Source organism: Camelus dromedarius, chromosome 31 (assembly GCF_036321535.1).
Source record: "Camelus dromedarius isolate mCamDro1 chromosome 31, mCamDro1.pat, whole genome shotgun sequence".
In the NCBI taxonomy this organism is placed as follows: domain Eukaryota; kingdom Metazoa; phylum Chordata; class Mammalia; order Artiodactyla; family Camelidae; genus Camelus; species Camelus dromedarius.
The window spans coordinates 7,295,819-7,313,927 of record NC_087466.1 but is presented as its reverse complement, the minus strand read 5'-3'; the positions used below and the strand labels follow the sequence as shown (position 1 = coordinate 7,313,927).

The 18,109-nt window shown below is 50.9% G+C and overlaps 1 long non-coding RNA gene across 1 annotated transcript in view; it reads left to right on the top strand.

The window, feature by feature from the left end:
• The window catches only part of LOC116150026 (uncharacterized), a 257,491-nt gene extending 252,566 nt beyond the window's left edge, over positions 1 to 4,925 (top strand). Inside the window, exon 5 of the long non-coding RNA XR_004133686.2 lies at positions 4,845 to 4,925. This is a non-coding gene — a long non-coding RNA (uncharacterized LOC116150026). The remainder of the gene's footprint in view (positions 1 to 4,844) is intronic.
• Positions 4,926 to 18,109: the final 13,184 nt, after the last annotated feature.

Genomic DNA, 18,109 nt, shown 5'->3' with positions numbered 1-18,109 from the left:
GGTGACAAGTACCTGATCTCAACTCAACACCCCTGCTCTCAGGCTTGCCCTTGGCTGGACATCCAAGGTGGAAGATGACCGTGTCCTGCTGTCACCTGGCTCTGGGCTGGGCTGCGCTCAATACTATTGAGTGAACGAAGGAAGGAACCAAAGAAGGAAGTCTCCCCTGATTCTGCCCTGTGGTCATAAGCCCCTCCTCTTTCCCCTCTGATGCCCCCGCCCCCAGTCTCTGCCTTTCTCTTATACTACACTCTGTCTATCTTCCAGCACTTAAAGACAGGCTCTCCCTGTACAAGCCCAGCAGCCTGTGTTGACGGGACTTACCCTTAGATGCTGTGGGGACTCATAACTGCATAGAGAAAGCATTGCCAGTGGCTGCCCCCAGCAGAGGTACAGACCCGGAGAGGGTCTTTACCGGTCAAGACTCTAAGTGTTTCTCATGGAGTCAGCCCACAAAGATGGATTAAGCACCTGCCATACAACAGGTCCAGTGCTAGACCCAGGCCAGAAACAACCAGTTAGGAGCAGGGGGAAAAAAGATCATACTATTATCACTGATAACATGTAGCGGTCACTCACTAGATTGCAAGGGCTTTCCATACTTAATTCTTTTAGTCCTGAAAGCATACGATGATGTTGGTACCGTAGCTGTCTGCCTTTCACAGATGAGTTAACCGAGGCTCAGAGAGCTGGAAGAACTTGCTCCAAGGTCTCACAGGTTATCACAGGAAGAGGAGCCAGTATTTACTAAGGTCCTGTTATGGGTAAGCAACTGAACTCTGGGTCTGTGTCCAGCCCTCTAGGGGGCCTGTGAGCCCGCTGCTGTGGTTTCCATAGTGCATGTGTGAGGCTGAGGATCTGAGAGGTCAGGTGGCATTCTCAAAATCACACAGCCGGTTACGAGCAGAGCGAGGGTCTGTTGTTTATGAAGGCACAGAGTTTTGCTGGATTTTGGGGGGACGGAAGACAACTAAGGCAGAGAGACTCTTCTTGAAGACACAGTCCAATGGCAGAGGTGGGCAGACAGTCAGGCAGGCAGGCAGGGTGCTGGGGGCCAGTGTGGTAGTGGAGGGTGCACAGGCACTGCGGAGAACCTCAGAGGCCTCCCATGCTGCCTGGAGGTGAGGGAGGGCTTTCTAGAAGTGGGGTGTCTGTGCTGAGACAGCAAAGACCTGCAGAGAGAAGCGGAGAGAGCAGGGCGGTCCCTGGGGGCAGCTGAGCTCAGGCCTGGGGTGCGTCAGAGCCTGACCCCAGGGGAAAATGCACACCCTCAAGGAGTGAGAATTTAGGAAGCCACATTTCTTGAGCATCTACTCTGTGCCTGGCCCCGCGCCAAGCTTTGTAAGCATTCTCCTCTAATCCTCGGGTAGTCTTCCCCTCCAAAGTGAGCGCTGTGGTGGTGCCCACTCCCCAGAGCAGCAACTGAGGCTCAGAGAAAGGAGGTGACCTCCCCGGACTCCCAACCATTGCCCTCCACTGCCTCCCTTTGGAGGAACATCTGTCTCCCACACACCTGAAACAGGCAGCAAGAACACTGTATTAGCTGGTCTGCGTTCAGTCGTGTGTGCCTGACAGAGCCCTGGGCACCTTCTATGAGGAGACGTTTACTGCCACATGCACTCACTCTGTGAATTACGGACTGTTATTATTACTGTTGTTATTCCCATTTTACAGATGAGAAAACAGAGGCTCAGAGGACGAAGTGTCTAGCTCAAGGCCCACAGCTAGGGAGTAGCAAAATTGTGCTGTGAACCCAGGCAGGCTGGCTTCAGATCTCCCCCACTTAAGCCCCTGGCAACAGTTCAGCTGGGTCCAGATGAGTCTCCCCCAAACAGGCTCACCGGGCACACTCTGGTCCTCAGCTCAGCTCCAAGCTAAACAGCAAGACAGTTAGCCCAAGGAGGGCCTCAGGCGCCTCCTTGAAACCCAGGGATGGGACTTGAGCTGGGTCATCCAATGATGCCGTGGGTGGCCTGGACCAGCTCATAAATGGAGAATGCCACGGGGCTGTGTGCACCCAGTGACATAATGGCTCCAATGTGGTCCCGGCGGCTCCAAATTTAAAGAGAGGGAAATTGACTTAGTGTTAGGACGGGCGGCTTCATAATTTCTACGTGGCCACTGCTGTGTTAGCTCATGCCGGTCTCGGCACCACCATGCCAGTGGGGCTGATTCACATGCAGCTGCTTCCGGAGCTGAGGACCAGCTCTGAGACTCCAAGGCAGAGAGAGGAGGCCTCACTGAGCTGCCGTGGCAGCCGGCAGGGAGATGTTGGGCTGGGCTGGGGACTCACCCCGCGTCTGCCCGCCCCCAGCACAGCTGTGTCACCCTCAGTTGAGAGTGTCCTCCCAGCTCTTGAGAGCAGACACTGTCTGGCTCACCGCGGTGGCCCTCACACCCATGGCGCCTCACACACAGTGAGCACACACTAAATGTTTATTGAGCATGGAGACAAAAAGGTGAAATTCGGTGGAAAGTGCACAGAAGCGTCTTCCACCCTTTAAATGTAAGCCGAGTGGGAGGGACTGGGCAGAAGGAACCAAGTCTGTGTCCCAGTTCCACTGCTCAGTCATGGGAGCCCTTTGGCAAGTTCCCTCTCTTCTGAGTCCTGGTTCCTTGATCTGTAAAATGGGGGAACATATGAACACCTCCCTCCCAGGGCTGTGTCAGGACAAACTGAGCCAGGTCACACAGTGAGTTAGCACACGCCTGGTGCGTGTGCTCCTGTCCCCTCCTCCACAAACTGTAAGCAGCTTCTTTAGCAAGAAATGTATCTACCTCATGTCTGTACCCCTTTCCCACAGCAAGCTGCCAGTGTTAGTGCGGTGCCTGGCACATAGTAGGTGGTCAGTGAGTACGTGGAGGATGGATGGATGGATGGATTGTTGGTTGGATGGATGGATGGATGACTAGTAGTATGGTCGGAAAGGCAGATGCTTAGGTGACTGACTGGACAGATGGATGGATGAGTGAGTGGGTTAACTGATTAATTAGTGGATGATTGGACTGTTTGACGGATGGATAGATGGTTCAGTGAATGGGTGGGTGGATGGATGGATAGATGGGTAGATGGATAGATGCTATGTTTTTGTTTATTTAGCTTTATTCTTTGTCATTCTAGCATTACAAATCAAAAATTTAAAAATAGTAATTTTAAGAAAATTAATAATGGAGTGAAAAAAATATCCTGAGTACTCAAATCCATTCATTTTGAGCCTCCTTTCATCCATATGCCCTCCTTCCCATTTATTTTTTGGGAAGGCACAGCATCATTTTAAATGCTCTGATAAGTCCTGCAGTAAAGAAACATTTTGCTTCACTTAACCCAGAGTTTACAGATTACAGTAAATGACAGATTTTATTTTCTCTGAGTACCATTTATCTTAACCTGGATCTACTCCTCTATGGCACAACATGGTGAACATAAGTATAAAAGATCTTCAGAATATTTAACTTGGCAATCCCTTACTTGAAATGCTTCTGGGAGGGGAAGTCACCGTGTGTGTGTGTGTGTGTGTGTGTGTGTGTGTGTGTGTGTGTGTGTGTGTGTGTGTGTGTGTGTGTGTGTGTGTCTGTGTTTCCTAATGGGATGGGTTTGGAAGCACTGCACTAGGAGAAGGAAGACATTGCATGCCCACCTTGCTTGTGAGGGAAGTTGCTGTGCGATCGTGGTGACTCCCTGTCATCCACACAAGGATGACCTTGGCCTCTGAGTTCCCTTCCAGGTACAGCCTGGCTCTACCCTGTGATTCTGCCCACTTCCCAAAGTATGTGACCATGTATGGATCACCTCCACGTGCCCTCTCTGGGGTTCCGTCTCTCCCGGGATGCCTACCCGCCTCCACTTGTCTAAGGGACAGACCTGCCATGAAGGGGTCCATTACCCACGTGGACTCCCAGTGTTTAGATACCTTGGTGCTGTGACTTAGTTTCCCACGCTGGCCCCGCAGGCCCTGGCGTGGGGAGGAGTGGGGAGCGTCTACCTTCCTACCCTGGCCCAGCCCCACCAGAGGCACTCAGCTCCCAGCGCCGCAGCTCTGCTCCTGGCTTGGTGCCTGCCCAGAGCAAACTAACCCGTCACTGTGTTTTGACTGCAGACACTTACTCCTCCTGCCTGAGTCCCTCCTCTGTCTCTCAGGAGTCAGCGGTGGTGGCTGAGCTGGCAAAATTGTTCCACCCCAATTATTCCAAAAGCTCACAGCAGCTGAACTCGGATTGCCATTGCTGTGTTCCCAGTGAGGACGGTGGGGCTCAGCTGAGCCTGCTTGGACCTGGGAGATGGGGAGGTGTCTGAGTGGAGGCTGAGGGCCCAGCACCAGGACTGGGGCTCTAAGACCTGCTGAGAGTCTGGAGATGGTCATTACTAACCCCACCATCACCTCCCAAAGTAGCATCTGTCTGCAGCCCCTGTGCTGTGTAGAACTGGGGCATGGAATGCAGTGAGCCAAACACTGGTCCCTAAAATCCACGTCCCCAGGGCCCCTCAGGGGCCCTGTCAGCTTGCTTGGGGCCTCCTCCCTTGGTGAGGGGGACAAGGGGGAAGAATGCCCAGCACAAGTATGACATGTCCTAGGTGCTCGGTAAGCACCATATTTCCTTCCATCAAATATGCCGTTCATTGTACTACGCACCATCATTTGATGTCTCGCTAAGGAGAAAAACAAAAAACAAAAACAAGCTACCAATTAGATTGTGGCGCGCCATTCACTGTAAGCTGGATCTCGATTTCAAAGATACTAAAATCTAAACAGGTGCATTTTGAAACTGACGATATGGGGTATCTACTAAGTCAGACAACAGCGGGCTTAGGTTCATTGTTTTGTTTCTGTTTTCTGTGTTTACAGGTGGTGCTGCCACTGACTTGGAACCTTGGAGAAATCACTTTCCACCCCCGGGCCTCATCACAGCGTGGGACTCACCCTGCTGTCCAGGTACCCCACGGGGCTGCTGGCGAAATCAGATAGAATCAGGGCAGTGACAGATCTTTGTCAGCTGCCCAGACTTTCCAGGGAGAACCCAAGATGTCAGCCTATAGTGAAATCCTTGCCCAGACGTGCTCACCGTCAGTGTATTTGCTGTGTGACTTTGGACAAGTTTTTCCACCTTCCTGAGCCTCAGTTTCCCCCATCTCTCCTAGAGAGACAGATACAAATCTTATGGGGCTGCTGGGAGTGTCAGAGGAGACGATGTTCATAAGGTGCTTGGCATCGTGCCTGGCACATGGTAAACAGCCCCATGAATCCTAGTCGCCATGAGTATTTGCATATATTCTCGAATGATCTGATTGATAAGAGATGTGCTTTGGCACTTTTTTAAAGCACCATCGTATCTCCAGTGTCTTGCAGTTAGCTTGCTCACTGAACAATCTGATGGATGAATGGATGAATGAATGAGTAAGTGGATAAATGCATATTCTCAGTGTCAGGTGAGGCTGAGTTCCACCAGAAGGGGCTTTTTGAAGCACTCAGGGGCAAAACAGGAAATAAATCACCTTGGAGATCACATAGCTTTACCCTCATTTGACAGAGGAAGATACTGAGGCTCCGAGAGGTTCAGGAAGTTGCTTGAGGCCACACACTGCTCACAAATAGACCGCGGTCCGAGCCCCCGGCTACCAGGGTGGCCTTTCCCCTTCGGCCTCGTACTCCGGGCAGATGTCCAGTGGTTCTCTGATTCCAGGGACCAGAGCAGGCTGTCACCAGGGTGCATACCGTGCCATTTCCCCAGTGCAGCTGCTTCCAAAGGAGGCCCTGGGGGGAGCCACTGCCACAGCCTCCGAGGCCTCAGCCCCAGCCCTGTTATTATTCTTCTCGGTGTAATAGATACATTTTAAGAGAAACAGATGCCGGAACAGTTGGACAGGAAGGGCCGAGGCATGTGAGGAGGAATCTGGTTTGTGAAAATCTGTCGATTTGCCAGACGGTGAACAATATGGTGCTGCCAGCCAGGTCTGGGTCCGGCTGCCGGGCGGGCTGATCGGGCCTTCCCACTGTGTCCTGCTGGTCCTCCCAGGCCACCGTCCTCAGGTGCCCAAATGGGCGTCCAGTTATTGAGTGTGCAAAGATGGGCCCAAGATGCTGACGGCTGCTCCTTCGTGACCTCCGCCAGTGCAGCAGGGTAGGGACCCTCATCTTGGGAACTGGCAGCTTGTGTTTGGAGTGGCAGAGCTGGGGAAGGCACCTTCTGTTTCAGACCCAGCCATCTTCCACGCACGGCTTTTCTCTCCCCTGCACTGACTTCACTCTGTGACGGTGCTTGTTGCCTGCAAGCAGGTACTTTGACACCTGACTCTGAAGCTGCGGTAGGACAGGGTGTCTTGCTGCCTTACTGCCTGGTGAGAATCTGTTCCTCTCCCTGCACCACCACTGATGGGGAAAAAAAAGGTTAGCCTCTTTACAAAAGATGTGTTAGCTGCTGCGGGGTCCAGCTTCAGCGAGGCAGAGATGCCCAGAGCACACTTCTGTGCGCTGGGGTGGATACCCCACACCCTCTCCCTTGGCCTGAGCTCACAAATCCTGCTGATTTTGGGCAGGATGATGTGGCCCGTGGGCAGGGGCTGGTAAACGGGACACTGAATGTGTGACTGGGCTTTGTGTTGTCATAGCAATCCAGCGGGTTGGGGGGAAGTGATTGTCCCCATTTTGCAGACGAGAAGATAGAGGCTGCAGGAGGGAATGTGATTCACCCAGGGTCATGCAGCTCAGAGGACTCAGTGTTGGGCACAGCCCACAGGGCTGCCTGATTCTGATTTCTCTCTTCTTTCTGCTGACCCAGCCGCCTCCCTAGGAACACACTGGTGCATATCTTCATTCTCCCAAAACACCGGCTGGAGATGAAGATATTCAGCCCTCTCTCTCGCCTTCTCTGTGGTGACAAACGAAGTGGGGTGTTGATTTGTCTCTGGGAGAACTAATACCAGGAGCCTCTCTTCCTTCCTCTGATGTGTGTCTCCTCCCTGAGCTGACCTACAGAGGGCGGGTAACCATGTAATAGGCTTTCCCCCAACACACCTGACTCTAAGTATTCTTTTCCGATTTCCTGAAAAGGTCCAATAAGAAAAATCTGGAAATTCAAGAATTCTGCATCCCAAATATATTTCTCCATGGATTTCTTGCTCCTAGAAGTTGTATGGGAGTATTTTGTGTGGTTCTGCAACCTGATTTTTTTTTTTTGGCGGGGTGGGGAACTATTCTAGAACGGTTATGATGAAAGTCTCACTGCCTACTCTTTGTTGAGAACTTAAGCTACTCCAGGCCCTGTACTGAGCACTGTACACACATCATCTGATTTGACCCTCTCAGCACCCCTATAAGGTGCTGTCTGTATTACCATGTCAGAGTAACAATAAGGGACACACAGTGAGAAAGTAGCGGAGCTGGGGTTTAGTTCCAGGTTTCCTGTCTCTGTGCCAGGTCTGGGTGGCTTCGCTGAACTTCCATCCCATCTCCTGCAGCTTAGAGAGGAAGGAAGGGCATCTCCGACCTTTGTAGACTCTCTTGCAGCTAGAATTCTGGATGCAGGTTTGTTCTAGCCAGCGGGAGGCACTGATGTGAGATCTGGGAAGCTGGTGTGAAGCCACACTCTCGTGGCTCACAGCTACTGCTGCTGGAAAGTATAATCATGCAAATGCCAGCTTCTCCTGCAACAGAGCAACTGAAACTCTTGTACGTTGCCCGTGGGACTGTAAAATGATACAACCACTTTGGGAAAAAACTTAAACAAAGTTTCTTATAAAACTCAGCATACCTCTATCTTATGACCCAGAAATTAACTCAGTATTGACCAAGAGAACAACAGGAAGTTCACGAAATCAGTTATATAAGAATGTTCATAGGAGATTTATTTAAAGTGAAACTAGATATGGCCCAATGACCATCAACAGGAGAATGAATAAATGAATTGGTACATTCACACAGTGGAATCCTACACACTGTGAAAAGGACAAACTACTGATGTACATAATGCTATGGGGTCAGTCTTTAAAACTTCATGAAAGAAACCAGGCACAAAAGAGTACAAATTGTCTGATTCCACATTTACAAAGTTCTAGAAACAGTCAGAACGGTGCTTGCCTCTGGGGGTTGGATTAACTGGGAAGGGACTGCGGGAACTTTCTGGGAAGGGGTGGGAGGTTTGGGTCACACAGGTGTTTGCATTTGGCAAAATTCAGCGTCAGCCCGCTTAGGATTTCTGCATTTCAATACATTCATACACTTTTTTACATACAAAACTGTAAACACATACTGATATTTCATTGCTGAAATGTTTGCTTGAAATGCATCAAATAGTAAGTTGGATTAACAGACGGACAGAGGATTGGATGGATATACATGAAAAAGCAAGTGCATAAATGGCAGGATCTTGGTGGAAGGTATAAACTTAAAAAGTTTCAGACTTTTAATAAACTTTCATAAAAAGTTTGCTATAAACTTCATTCAACTTTTCTGTCTTTGAAACTTTTTACAGTAAAATGTTAGTTAAAAAGGAGGACCCATCTAAGTTTGAGACAAAATCCATCAGCTTCCTCACTCTCATTTGATTGTCTTTAGACCAAAGATATAAAAAATGAATTAATCTTAGAAATTCCAAGGGAACATACAGACTCATCTCCTACACGCAGTTCTGTCTCTGAACTCCTGGAAAAGGATAAGGAGTGACTGAGTAAATGACTCCTTATTCCTGCATAATTACTAACCGTTCAAGAGACCCTGGGACTAATGGCACCAACAATCAACACAGGCTCGATGTAGATTCAGTGAACAGTTATAGAGCTAGACCATATGCCAGGCCTTGTGCGATGTGCTTTCTTCCACTCCATCTTCAAGACAACTCAACAGAAAACAGACATCTTTGTGACCATTTTCCAGACCTCACACTGAACTCAGAGGTGTTTAGAAATTTACCCGAGGTCATAGAGCCGTTGAAATGGTCTTTAGTGATGATTGTTCCCCTCCTTCCAGAAATGCACCCACTCTCCCTTTTATCTTAAGACAAAAACCCTCATAATGTATCCACAGCCAGCCCTTTGGACCCAGCAGTTACAGGCATATCTCTTTACTGTGCTTCACAGATACAGCGTTTTTTACAAATTGAAGGTTTGTGGCAGTCCAGTGTTGTCAGATGACACTTAGCATTTCTTAGCAATTAAGTATTTTTAGATTAAGGTTAGGTACATTGTTTTTTAGATATAATGCTATTGCGTCCTTAGTAGACTACAGTATAATGTAAACATAACTTTTGCGTGCACCGAGGAGCCAGAAAATGCATGTGACTCACTTTATCGCGATACTCGCTTTGTGATGGCAGTGTGGAACTGAACTTGGCAGTTTATGCCTATAGGCTAAAGGCTAGTTGTATGATGGGGACAGACCAATCAGAGGCCCTCTCTGCGATTCTCTAAGTTGGAGGTAGTAAAAGGGCATGCATCTGGCTCCTTAGAAACCTCAGGCCCTAAGCGCGTATGTTTGAGGACACTGGGAGTCTTGAGTCCTTGACGTCAAAAGTACTTTGTGCCAGGAGCTGGATATGGACCATCCCATTCAAACCTCACAGCAACCCTCTGACGTGAGAACTTCGCTTTTCCCTTTTTGTGGATGAGGAGACTGATGGTCAGAGAGAGTAAGTAGATTTCCCAAGAGAACACAGCTAACAAGGGGAAGATTCAAAACCAGGCCTAGTCACCCCACAATAGGCCTAGAGGACGCCCCAGTGGGTCCATGAGGTCTGCCTGGAGCTCACAGGGCCCCCTCCCCTCTGGAACTGCACTGATCAGAGTACCCACTGCCCTCTGCCTGGGCCCCTAAACCCACACCGCCAAGCAGCTGCTTCTCCCAGTGACCAGAACATCCCACTAGAGGCCTCTGAAGGAACGCCCTGGTTCTCAAGTCCTAGACACCCAGTCTGCCTTGGTTCTGTAGGAGCAGCTCCCCTTCCTGGATCAACATGGCCCAGGGCTCGGGACCTGAGCGTGGATGTGGGGAGGTGAAGGAATTGAAGCGCGCGTGTCTCAGGTCTGGGGGCACTCCATTCTCAGGCAGCCTCTCAGATGCCAGTCAGCCACAGTGAAGGCAAAAGCTGTAGCAGGAACTGGCTTTGGGAGCCGGGTGCTTACATCCGAATCCAAGCTAGACTGTGCTGGTTTATCTCCTTGGATTCTCGGAGGAAGGTAATAGTAGGAGTCCCATTTTGCAGATGACACTGAGGTCAGACAAGACGTTTGCACTCGTCTTTCTGAACTCTACCCTCTGGCTAAGCTCCGGGGCCAGGCGTTCCACGTATTTGACTCACATTCTTGCCCTGTGATAGGTATGGCCCATCATTCCCATTTTACAGATGACAAAACTGAGGTTTGGCGAGGGAAGTGACTCAGCCAGGAGGTGGCAGAGGCAGGATTTCAAGCTACGGCTCTAGAGCCTGTGCATCTGACGCCTCGCTCACCTTCCCTGCAGCAGCTCTGCGGGTTCAGATGAAGGAAGGGATTGTGGCTTAGCCTGTTACTGACATCTTAAAATCCAAGTTGTTTGTTTTTGTTTTTGTTTTTAAGCTTAGTTCTGTGCTGCCTTCAGAAAAAAGAAAGAAGAGGTGATGAGGTCCGTCTCCCTCACCGCCCACTCCTTCCCTAACACTCATCTGTTACAAACTCGGTGGGTGAACCCAAGGTCATGAGCCCAGGCTCTGCTGGCGCCTGTAACAGCGGAGATGCGGCCACTGCAGGGCACGAGCTCCTAACAGTATGACAGAGTTCAGGGAGCGGGGAAGAAGCGGGGAGGAGGGGAGGCAGAGTGAAAAAGCAACTTTCGCCAGCTCTCCAAACGGTTCCGCCCGCTAAGTCTTACTGCGCAGAAGGTGCCAGATCAGATTAGAGCCACCAGTTGCCACATTATCCTGTCTTGACTTCACTAAGGCTCATTAAGCTCCGAAAATCCCTTTTACGGTGTTTAGGACACCTCCAGAGGAGTTTGCTGTGTAAATATTATTCCACCATTAAATCCGGCTACAAGGCCGCCGTCAACAAGTGGGATTCGCGAGGGTTCCGCCGAGGGGGCTGCGCCTGCGCCTGTGAAGTGGGGCCAAGGGTCTCCGCCAAGAAGCCGGTGCGAGCGATAAAAGCCCTGGTTCTCCCGGGGAAGCCTCCTGCCACTCGGGCCTGCTTCGTGGAGAGGCTGCCGGGCCACGATTTGGGCTGGGAATCCAACCCACTGTCGGGAGCCCCTTGGCGCGAGGGCCCGCCTTGGACAGCAGGCGTCCATGCTGGACCCACTTCCTCTGGGGCGGGGACCTTGCGGGCTGCGGCGCACTTGCGGGAGGCGGGGGTCTGCCTCCCCCCCGCCCCGACCCCGTACCACCCCCCTGCACCTCCCTTGGTATCTCCCCACGGACATGGGCATCTGTCTCAGAGAGGCGACTTTTCCCAGCCGGAGGCATCTTTGCCTAGGCTGTCCTTTCGTCCGTGCGCCTTTCCTTATTCATTTGTGTATTTGGAGGAGGGAAATCGCTCCATTATGAGCCATCGATTATTGCGGATGGATAACCTATCTGACTCAGCAGATGCTGCAGCGGCTGGGGCGGATGTCACTGCTTTTTTTTTTTTTTTTTTGCTTTTCTTTGTCTTTTTTTTTTTTAAAGAAAAATGTAATCAATTTAGGTTTTCAGCTGATTTGCAGGTTGTGCTCCTGGGAGATGGTGACAGAAGAGGGAGGACTTAAATATGGAAACTGCCAAACGCAGTGCCTGGCCTGGGATGGACCCTCATTGTGCCACAAATGACCTTTGAGCCCCCTTCTCTGTGCCAAGTGTGGGTCTCGGCTCCAGGGACCCAACAGGGAGCAGGACAGGTGTGGTCTGTGTCCAGTGGAGCTCACCGTCTAGAGCTCTGGAGGGGCAGATTCCAACAGTGTCACTGAGTGCTGGCACACAGTGGGTGCTCAGTGACCTGGGGGGTGAGGTAAGCGTGCAGAGCACCCGGCGCTGTGTCTGGTGGGTAGTGATTGCTCAACTAATGCTAACTGTGTCTGTCATTCTCTCTTTGGGGATTGGAGTCTCAGGTCGGTCATTTTTTTTTTGCAGCTGCGTGACATTGAGATAATCGCTTTCCCTCTCTGAGCCTCGGTTTCCACATCTGTAAAATGGGACTTATTATAAAATGTGCTCCATGCAGATGTTGAAAGGATCTGTTCATAAACATATGGGCTTGTGTGACCTGCTTTACTGAGTACCTACTGTGTGCTTGGTGCTGAGGGTTTGATTGAGACATGGTGCCTCCCGCAAATTGTTCTCAGTCTGCTGAGGAGTTAACTGGTAAATTCAATGGCCTGTGTTCAGTGCTGTGACAGGGTAACTCAGGGACACTGTAGAAGCCTCCATGAAGGGCCCTTGATGTGGCCTGGCTGGGGGACAGGGACAAAAACCTCGTAGAGCAGGGAGCAGCCAACTATGGCCCACAGGTCAAATCCCACCCACTGCCTGCCTGAGTACTGTTCTGAAGCCCAGAATGATTTTTACATTTTAAAATAATTTTTAAACTCAAAATAATATTTCTTGTCACGTGATAATTACAGGCAATTCAAATGTCAAGTACACAGATAAAGCTTTATCAAAACCCAGCCACGCCCATCTGTGTGTGGATTGCCTGTGGCCACTTTTGAGCTGTGATGCAGAGCTGAGTTGTGGCAACAGAGACTGTGGGTCCCACAAGACTGAAATAATTACTATTTGGCTCTTTACAGAATAAGTTTGTCAACTGGTGTTAGGGGGAGTGATGTGTGAGCCAAGAGCTGAAGCGTGGCAGATGAAAGTCCCGTGCAGTAAGCACAGCGCCATCCCGCCTGGAGCGGGAATTTGGAACAGTGGAGGAGGGTCCATCGATAGTCTGATTGGAGAAAGTACAACAGAGCCATACTGATACCAGATCTCATTTATTGGGTAGGTATTAGGGCCACTGTAGCCCCCCTGACAGTCTCACGTTCAGTCCTCCAAATGGACTTCAGTGTTGAGATCACTAACTCACTTCACAGGTGAGGAATTAGAAGCTCAGAGAGGTGCAGACATCTGATCAAGGTCACACAGCAAAGTACAGATCAAACCCCCAGGCTGCATTACTTGAAAATCCATGCTCCAAACCCACGCCAATAAACCCAGGCACTTCACTGCCCATATCCTGCAGTGTATACAGCGCTGCGTTTGTACAAAGATAGAAATTTTAAATGAAACCAGGCTAGCATCCAAAGCAGAATCTAAAGGATTTTTGCAGTCGCTCCTCACCCTGCCCCCCACCACATCCTGGATGTTGTTTTTTCCAGTTCCCCCGTCCCATCCAGGGCTCCTCTGAAATCCAGCCACATTGCTGGCAAGGAGAAAGTGGGGTGGGGTGGGGTGGGGAGGGAAGCTAGGCTTCCCAGAAAAAGCTCGCAGAGGACGAGTCTCTGAAGTGGGTGGAGAGATACGTGTAGAAGGCGCAGCAGAGTTGGCAGCCCCAGCTCCCGGCAGCTGTTGGCTGTGCACAGAATAAACACAAACGGATGGATGGGTTTGGGCTGGGAAGCCACCTCGCCGCAGGCTTCAGGCAAAACCGAGAGGCGCTGGATGACAGGCCTGCCAGCTGACGGGAAGTGACTCGGGCGAGGGGTTTGTGCTTTTGGCTGCTTGGCGCAGGTCTGTGCAACACCAGGGCGGTGGTGAGAGAGACGGGTGGCTCCGGAGGCAGAAAGTCCTGGCGCTTCCTGTCTGTGCGTCCTTGGGCGAGACTGGTTCATCCATATGAGCCTCAGTGTCATCATCCGTAAGTGGAGAAAATGGCACCTACTTTGGGGGACAGTTGTGCAGTGGACACCATGGTGCACTGCCCAGATTCCCCTTCAAGGAGGGCCTCGTGGTCCAGAGGCTGAGACTAGTGTCACTGACTCTGAAGGGCCAGCCTAGCTCCAGGGCTGCCTGTGGAGTTGATCTAGGCTCGTGTCCTGCCTGCATCAAGGTTCAACTTGTCTCCATCCATTGTCCATCTTCCCTCCCCAACACAGGTGCCATCCAAAGACTCTTGCTGATTGATGGCGTGCATGCCAAATTCTGTCCTACACAGCATCCTGGGCACCCAACTTGGAGCCTTTAAGAAATTTTATTTCTTATGTGCCCAGGGTGTAGTAAGGGTTCAGTACATGTAAAACAACAGAGGGAAGATGAGAACTGCAGGAAGACCTGACTGCAGTGTGTCCAGACTCCTGATTTCAAAGACAAAGAGCAGAGCACATCAGCCAGGTGCGTGGCCTCTTCTACAGCCATGTTGTCGCCAGGGACGTTGGCTCTGCTGGATGGCCAGGATCACCTACTGAAGCCCAGCTCCGCACTGGGCACACCCAAACTGCCAGAGAGATCATCGTTCCCATGTGACAGATGTGAAGACTGAGTCTGAGAGGAATAAAATGACGTATCTACAACTCGACAGAGAGCCCCCCGTGATCATTTCTTCCTCCATTCAGGAGATACCAAGTGCCGGGTTCCAGGGTCCCTCTCAAAGCTCAGAGCCAAGGAGGACACACGATGTGCCAAGTAATGATCATGACAGGTGTCTAAGGCGGGGCTGATTGACAAGTGCAGGGTGTGATTTGGGGGTTGGAGTCGAGGAACCAAAGGTAGTTGGGGAGAGTCTCGGAGCAGGACTGGAATGCGAGTCTTCCACCTCTGCGCCAGCAGCTATCTGACAAATCTCTATTTCAAGAGGGGTTATGTTGGAGAGGCTGGGTTCTCAGCTGCTCTCCTGTTTCTCCCCAAGTCTGTGCTTAAGAGCTAGCCTAACGGCCCCAAATGCCCCCACCCTCTGCAGCCAGGGAGCCCAAATCCCTTCCTGCAGTTATCTCCTCTGTCCACCCAAGGCTGAGCAAACCCAGTCGCTTCCAAAGCAAGATGACCAAGTTTGGAAGAGACCTTGAGTCCTCTCTTCCCTCTGCGTGCCTCCTGGTGAGTGGTCAGCCTCTCCTTCCAGGAATCGGAGCCAAAGCCATCTTCCTTGTTCTCCTCTGTCTCTCGGAGGCAGAAGCATCTGTCCCCTGCAGAAGCTCTGTCCTGCGCTCAGGCACCCCACCCGAATCTTTTTTCCTGGCAGCACCAAGGAGCTTTCCTTGGTGAGGAGGAGTCACTGAGGGTCACAGCTTAGTGGCAGCTATTAGATTCCTGGAAAAGGCCAAGTTCAGGACCGGAGGGTGAAGGGGAGCCAGAGAGAGGCCCGGCAGAGCCGCACGTGTGCACTGGTGGGTGTCGAGGAAACCAGCCCCACCTTTGAGGCTGCAGCCTGGGAGACGTCTCCCAAAGGCAGCCCGAGTCGTGCTGGGCTTGCATTGCCAACAAGCACAGCTCCCAGAAAGTCTGGCCCCCGCCTACCCAGGAAGCATCCTGGCCAGTCCCCAGGTTCTCATGCCCCTCTCAGACTTTTCTTTTCTCATAGACTTTTTGTGTGTGTCAGAGAGCTTGTCACAGTGAATTATAATTATGGATTGACCTGTCTCCTTCCCTCTCCAGTCCTTGAGCCATTTGAAAGCAGGGACCACCAGGTTTGACTCATCCTGGGGTCACCAGAAATGAGCTCAGAACCTGGCACATGGTAGGTGCTTTGACACCGCCTAAGTTCATGAGGGTTCCCCCTTTCTCTCCATCTCTTGCCTTCATTTTTTTAAATAGGCTCTAAATGATGGCTAAGATGACCATCAGCCTCCCTGAACTCCTGTCCCCCTTGCCTAGCAGCCCACCAGGAGAAAAAAAAACTAGGGAAGAATTTCACTGGGTCATGTGCTTCTCCCCGAAGCATCACATGACTGGGGGAATAGAGGGCTCTGATTGGCCAGGCCTGGGTCAGGTGTGGCTCCTATGGCGGGAGTGGGGTCAGCCACGTCAGGCCCACAGTGGATAGGTTTCCCACAGGAGAGAGGGGTTCTGTGGCTGGTGTGGACGAGGACTGTGAGACCGAGTCAATGGATCTCCACCACGAGTGACGTAGTTCAGTCTTGGGGGAAACATTTTTGTTTAAGCAAACTATCTGATTGTTTTGTTGAGTAACTAGTGGTTTTCCCCAGAAGGAGAGATTCTGAAAGTCTTCATAATGAGAGCCTAAACTGGGTCACGGATGCACTCTGTGGACAGTCAACAAGTATTTAGAACATGAGGCTGGAGCGGAGGGCAGGGGCAGAGTATGAAAGGCCCTGAGTGTTACAATGGGAGGCCCGAGCCTGTCGCTCAGCACAGACTGGCCCTCAGGATGGCCATCTGTGTTTGTAAATAAAGTTTTATTGTAACACAGCCATGCACATATTGCTTACGGCTGACTTCACACTCCACCTGCAGAGTTGAGTAGCTGTAAGAGAGACCATATGGCTCACGAAGCCAAAAATATTGAATAGCTAGCCCTTCACGAAAAGTTTGCTGGTCCTTGTAGGAGGGAGGATTGGAGGCCCCAGAGTTGGGTAATCCAGTCTGTATTGTAAGAAGATGAAGTCTGTACTCTAGGCTCAGTTAAGGAGCTGTTTTAAAGATTTGAGTCTATGTGCCTTGCAGGTCGTATGGATGTGGGTGGGTCAGTAAGCGGGCTCTATCTTGGAGGGTCTCCAGGAGCCCACCCTGAGACAAGGAATCTGTGCATGAAGTTTATCTGGGAGATGATCTCAGGAAGCACCCTTAGGCAAGAGAGCAAGTGAGATGGGGAAGGGAGGTGGCCTTTAAAGTGGGCAGCACACACGAGCCTGTTAACATTCTAGGTTAACGGAGCTCATGTCCACTGGGGGGCGCTGGGGGCAGCGTGGCTCTTGCCCCTATGAGGGGAGAGGGACCTGGGATATTTAGACACTAAGTGCTAAGGTTCCTGGGTGCCAGCCTTTGCTTTGCCTGTTTCCAGCTGTGGGGCCTTAAGCAAGTCCCTTGTGTGCCCTGGGCCTCGGTTTCCCTAAAGGTTCTAGGAGTCTTTCTAGCTTGGAGAATCCATGACTTTCTTGCCTCATCCCAGGCCTGAACATTGGGTGATTCTGATGACGTTGGCTTGTCTCCAGGACCCAGCTGGAGGTTTCTTTTCCTTCTCAGTGTTCACAATGTGTTTCTGGACACACTTGCTAACCTAGCACTTCTTTCATGCACTAGAATTAACCCAGTGGAGTGCCTCTCCTCCATGGCTGGCTACACATCTGCAGTAACCTGGTGGTTGGTCAAATGCAGAGACCTGGGCCCTGCCTCAAGACCCATGGAGTACAAATCTCAGGACAGGGAACGCTCTGGCATCTGCATTTTGGCAAGCTCCCCTGGGGCTGCCAAGGATGCTAATTTTGGAAACCCCAATGGTCATAATTTAGGCTCTGGGCTCAGGCTGTCTCTGACTTGCTGTGTGGCTTTGGGGAATCAGCTACTCTCTCTGATCCCTGTTTCAGTCTGTCACAACAACAGGGCTAACTGTATTCCCCACCTCGTGGCAGGGTGAGGCTTAAATGAAGCACTGTAGATGGAGCCGTCAGCAAGTTCAGGCCACCCTTGCCATCTCTGGCAGGTCTGAGTCCTGCCTGCCAGCTCAGGAGTGTGGGAGATACCACAGATGTTTCTTTTCTGTAAGTCAGTGTAATTTCTGTTTCCAGCCCCCATCCCAAACATAACCTTGGACAAATATTCTGAAAGCCCGGCCCCCGCCCTACCCTAAGGATGTTACCACAGCCAGGGTCTTAGTTTTGAAACACCAGGAAACCATGGGTCTTGTTCAGTTGTCTGCATTGGCTTTACCCACCCCCAAATGACAATACCGGAGCTCGAATGAGATTAGGAGGCAGCTCAACTGAGACTGGGAGGCAGAAATGATGGACTGCCCGCTGAAACAGAAGCACACGCAAACATCCGACAATTTAGATTCAAAATATTATCCAGACCCACTCCCTCCTCCACTACCCAACCTCACATTGTGTGTTTAGCTTGACTTTTCCGGAAACCACGATGAGGAGGGTTTTATTGGGTGGATACAGTCGAAAGATGATTTTGAAATAAAGGTAGAATCACAACTCTCGTGCAATTATAAAATGAACACGTGTCAAAGAGGATAGTGTATTTATTTAACTCATTAATCAATGAGGGAACCAAAAAGATGGCACAACTGGTT